Here is a 6,000-nt window from a genome sequence, read left to right as displayed (position 1 = left end):
CTCTTCCTCCCCCTCTCTCTTTTTTTTCAAAACAAAACAAGTGTTGTTTTTCTGTCGCTTAGCGGCCACACCTGAATCTACTGCTGTTTTAACTGCTGTCTGTTCCCTGCCGTCCTGCTGACACCAGCTCTGCCCTGGCCGCCAAATGTAAGTTTTAACTAAGTTTCTATCGTTCTATTTACCAATAAAACTCAGGAGTCGGATGTTAGGTTGAAAACCTGCTAGCTCAAGAAGTTGAGAAGCAGCCAGCTGACCTTCCTTTTTGTCTGGAGACCAAGCAAGAGAAGCATCCTCCATTCATCCCAAATCAAAAAGGACCGTGAATCGCTAAGTCCCTCCCTACTCTTCCTGTGCATCTCTCTATCTGTATTCCTGGGTCCTCCATCCTCTCTATGGCTAATTCCTGTCACATAGTCACTGGCTCTGCTGATCCAAGGTTAATTTTATTAACACAGTCTCAAAGTTTCACAGTGCGATCATGAAGCAGTTTGTCCATGCTTTGTGCTTCTCTAAATAGCATCCCTAACTCATTATAATTTGCCTCCAGTCCTATGACTCCCCAATGAACTTGTCTGGCTTGGATCAAAAGTGGCTCATGCTGCTAAATCTAACCAACAGCACACATCTTCTTTGCCATAGCTGACAGCTCATCACTTCCTCAAAAATCTTTACTTTCTTCTTCTGTGACATTACAGTCTCTTGACTTTCCTTTTATTTCTCTGGTTTGTCTTTCTAGCTCCTTCGTGTTGACATGCCTCCTCTCTCAGGATCTAGTCTGAGATCCTGAGGGTTATGATAACCATTTGGAATCAAAGCAGCACTATGATATAATCATAAAGGCAGGCATAAAGACAAAGCCATTTCTGCAAAGGTGTTTGCCCACTGATTTGATGTACACTTGTATGGATCTGTGGCCAGTCTCAAGTCTCGTCCCTTCTGTTCTTGTTAATCTGTGCTCACTCCTTTAGGAATCTTGTATGCATCCATCTGTTGAGTTAATAAGTATAAGTTGACTTTTTTTTTTTTGTTTTTTTGTTTTTTGTTTTTTTTGTTTTTTCGAGACAGGGTTTCTCTATGTAGCTTTGCGCCTTTCTTGGAACTCACTTGGTAGCCCAGGCTGGCCTCGAACTCACAGAGATCCGCCTGCCTCTGCCTCCCGAGTGCTGGGATTAAAGGCGTGCGCCACCACCGCCCGGCACTTTTTTAATTTATATATTCATTCGGGCCTCTAATCTGAGCTTGAGATTCATGTATCTAACTGCCTCCATAAATTTCCATCTAGCTTATACTGAGACATACTAAAATTGGGCACGACGACGACTACTAAATATACAATCTCAAATCTCTTCTTCTTCCAACGTTTCCTAGAGAGATGGCTCTATTATTCTCTCAGTTGTTTGTGTTGGGTATTTAGAATCATCTTAAAAAATCTAGCCCCTTCAACAAATTGCCAAATACTATTTTTGTATTCAAATACCTCTTAAAGCTGTTGTTATGCATTAGATATTTGTTCCCCCTGTGTCCGTATGTTGAAGCCCTAACTCTCAATGTTTGGAGGTGGGGCTCTGGGAGGTTCAGATGAGTTCCTAATTATAAGGCTACGTGGAGAATTAGTGTTCTTAGATGAAAAGACCAGAGTTTGTTCTCTCTCTACCATGTAAGGATGCAGGGAGAAAGTGGTCATCAATAGGAAGAGCGCCCCCTACAGAACTTGGCCATGTTAGTACAACAGCCTTAGACTCCGAGCCTTCAGAACTGTCAGAAACACATTACTGATGTTTAGGTCAACGGGCCTTTGGTACTTCACTCTGACAGCTCAAGCTGACTGACACATCTGCCTGCTCTTACACTGAGCACTGTCCTCTTGCCGGACTCTTGGACCACTTGTGTACCTTCTATCCATTAGTGCCACACTTCTCTTAGTCAGTTCACTAATCTCTTCTCTAAAGAGTAGTCAAATGAATCTTCTAAAGACATGCTTCATCATCTTGCCCAAAGCCTCGTTATAGCTTATAATAAGTTCAAACTCCATTGTGACATAAGCCCTGTGGCCTGTTTCATCAACTCAGTCATACTGGCCCTTTGAATCTTCTCTCCACTCAGCTAGATCTTTCATGCCACACAATCTCTTTCTGGGGGCATTGTCCTCTGCCTTGACAACCACTTTTCTCCTTCCTTAGCCAATAATTCTTTCTTTTAAATGATACTACTTCCTTGGGTGAAGATTCTTAATTCACCCCCACAAAATTAAACTCTTTACCAGCATCCGCCAGGCCTCTCTTTCCATGACACAGATCTCAAATGTTGTCAAACAATACATAGGATTGCTTTCCTTTTCTAACTCCAAATTCGAAGGTTAAAACACCAACCAAATCTTACTTATAGCAAACACATAGGACCCAGGAAGTCTTTAATAAACATTTATCAGATATCTGAATGTCCATTTGAGACAAAGGACATGTGCCAGAGATTAGGAAATACCGATATAGGGACATTTTTCCTCCTGTCTACTACCATATGGGATTTAATATCAGAATCTGGATATTGCTTTGGTCATTATGAGAAATCACAAATCTGAGGAAAAGTAACATTCTGGGAAAAGTTATAAGCAACTGCGATGGTCATTAATATACTGAAGGAAAATATAGATATTTCAGGAAGGCAGAAATCAGCTAGCTAGAGGTGAGACCAATTCTCTCTGATGCTGTGGGTTATAGAGACATGCTGGAATCAGAGGTGACACTCACTGGCATACATCAATGAGCCAGTTTAATCACAAGGACAGAGCCACCCAAGCAAGCTTTTTGTTTGCTCACTAATTTGATATATAATTTCTGTAAGGCTATGTGGGGCAGGAGGACCCTCAGAAACCAATTTTCACTTGGCAATGGACACAGAAATAGTTATGTTTTATAAAAATGTTCTTTATGTTAATTTTACGATGTCTTTTGCTATGCATACTGGTCTGAAAAGTTGGAATAAACATAGAAACAGGCTTTTGCATATTTATAAAGGAGAGATATACAAAAATAAACTATGCATTTTCTAAAACGCTAAGTTCTGGCAACCAAATATAGGAATATTATTTGGATTTTGGAATTGGTGAGGAGGACTTTAAATAATGAATTAATTTCTATTTTATCCATTTTTCCAATGTCATTAAATAGTTGCAATAAAAAAACAAGCATCACAATGAAGTTGCCTTTTTTATAAAAAGAAAGCATTTTAGCTCTTGCCAGACATCCTTGTTAGAATGACATCCTGTCTAAACCTTGGGTGACAATCCGTGACACACTGCTGATGCCTACAGAAGACAGAGTTGACCTGAAAGTTCAACTACTTCCCTAATCCCATCCAACTTTTGGATGGCTCTTCAAAATGCTTCATTTTGGGACAGTCCACATAGGCTCCAAATGATCTGCATATTCCTCTGCAGGGAGGCTGAGTACTGATGGGCAAGAACACCATGGTGCACAGAGCCATTGGGATATCTGGAAAACACCTTATCTCTGGAGAAGCTGTGGTCTCCTATCCAGGTGCATGAGGGCTTTGTAGTCTCCAAGGAAGCCTCACTCATCAAGGACATGCTGCTGGTCAGTATGGTACCATCTGTCCATGCTGGTGCTGTTGCCCAGGTGAGGTTGCTGTGCCAGCCTAGAACACTGGTCTGGGGCACCAGAAGACCTTCTAGGCTCTAGGCTTCACCATTAAACTCTCCAGGGTACTACTGAAATTCAGAGCAGTGCGCAGCTGATAAAGGTCAGCGACAAAGTGGGAGCCAGCAAAGCCACACTGCTGAGCACGCTGAACAACCGCCCAGCTCCTCCTTCAGGCAGATCATCTAGCAGGGGTTAGATGGCGGTAGATTCCATAACCCAGAAGTGCTTGACATCCCAGGGTACACTACACTCTCACTTTCTGGAGGCTATCTATCTCCAACGCGGTCATGTCTGTTTACCAGCTGCCATCTTAGGGCAGTACTGGTGGGCACAAGAGGCTCCTGACCTTGTCTGTGGAGACTGAGGACACCTCCTCACTGGCTGAGAAAATCAAGGTCTTTGACTGATCCACCTGCTCCCAGGCCACTGTCTCCACTGCCGCAGCCTGACCCCAGTCATTGTTGAAGCCAAGGCAGAGTCAGAGGGGTCGGAAGAGGATATGGATTCGATTTCTTCAACTGATTCCCTCAAAGCAGCCAATTAACCCGGCTTTATTTGGGAAACATGGAGAAAAAGATTCAACTCTCTTAAAAAAAAAAAGGAAAAGAAAGAAAATATTTTGTATTTTAATGAAAACCCTAACTTTTCCTTGGGAATTGGGGAATGAAACTGATCATTTAAGTTTCTAATAAAAGGTAATATCACGGAATACATTGTTTACCTATTAAGTAATTTGTTGATGTAATTCTCCCTCAGTGTGGTACTGGGACAGAAAACACAGAACTGGAGGCCCTCAAACCTGGCTCCTGACTCTCCTCTCACTAAAACATCTGTCTCAGCACTTTGGTCACCACATCCTCACCATCTCTCATCGAAACATCTGATTTTAACGGCATCTTCTACTGAGTTTATGTCTGCACAGGAGCTTAGGAACTGCTAGGTGACATTATGCAAGGAGAAGGTGTGGTTCTAAAGCTAAGGGCAGAGTTGGGAACTAAAGACGTCTAGACTGAAGTCAGATTCTGACTGCGGTTTTTTAAATGACATCTCGGAACTTACAGGATATAGAACTTATAGAGTTATGATGAGGACACGGCTAATTCACAGCTTGGTAGAGTAGGGACGAACGTGAGCAGCTGCGCAAGGGTGAATGATCTTCATCATGCTTTCGATGCTCAAAGAAACTCACTAGACCGCTGCAGTCCAGGGTTATTTTTGTTTTCTACTCTGAGTTAGGTTGTGAAATCCCCCTGTTGCTGCCATGATAATGTTTTGTCTATTGTGCTTATAAATACTTCTGTACCACTTGGCTTTATTTTCTTTAAAATATTATGTAGCTGTGTAAGAATTTGTATCCCTATTGCAGCCTGAGCTCCCTCTAGGGATGGCTGTGCTCAACCACCTACCTACTCATGATGTAAGGCAGCTCTTATGGGACTCTCTTGAGAGGTCAACTCTGGCCTCTGCTTTCCTCGAAATAAATGGCTTCTAAATTGTCCATAATTTTCCAAGAGTTATATTAATGAAGTTTCTAGCAGAAGTTTATTTTAAAGAGACCTTTTTATCATCTGTAATTTCATGCAGGGCATGCATGTCTGCATGTGGTATGTGCATGTGAGAGAGCTGCCTGTGGAGACCAGAAGCTCTTGGTGCCCTGGAGTTGGATCCGCCTGATGTGGGTGCTGGGAATGGAACCCAGGTCCTCCTGAGCAGCAGCAAGTGCTCTTAACCATTGAGCCGTCTCTCCAGCCGGTACAACAGAGTTTTGTTTTCTTTTATTTATGTACTTTTTGTTTTTTCCAGACAGGGTCTCACTGTGTAGCTCTGGCTGTCCTGGAACTCACCCTGCAGGCCAAACTGGCCTCAAACTCACATAGATCCACCTGCCTCCCAAGTGGATTTGTTGAACTCTTACTTTGCACCGTGCATTGTTCCGAGGGTGAAGAGATAAACAAAACTCCTCGTCCTCACGGAACAGACACTCACGTGGGAACAGGTAGACACTAAATACAGTGAGTTAGATAGCAATACAAGAGGACTGGTAAAGGAAGTGCATTAGTACACAGTGTTTCAGTGAGAGATGGGCGTGTCAGGCATCGCCTCACTGAGAAGAGGAGCTTTGAATGAAGACTTGAAGGACGGGGCCGTGTGGATACCTGAGGGGATTCCAGTCAAAGGTAAGAACACCCAAGTGCTCTGAGGGAGGGGTGTACCAGGCACGCCCTAGGAAGAGCGAGGATCCCTATGTGACTGGAATGGGGCGCAGGAGGGAACAAAGTCCGAAAAGTGAGACTGGGACAGTAATCTAGGGCCTTGCAATGACTAGATTTTTAGTTTTTTA

This window comes from Peromyscus leucopus, chromosome 10, assembly GCF_004664715.2.
Source record: "Peromyscus leucopus breed LL Stock chromosome 10, UCI_PerLeu_2.1, whole genome shotgun sequence".
In the NCBI taxonomy this organism is placed as follows: Eukaryota; Metazoa; Chordata; class Mammalia; order Rodentia; family Cricetidae; genus Peromyscus; species Peromyscus leucopus.
This window is presented reverse-complemented; position numbering follows the sequence as displayed.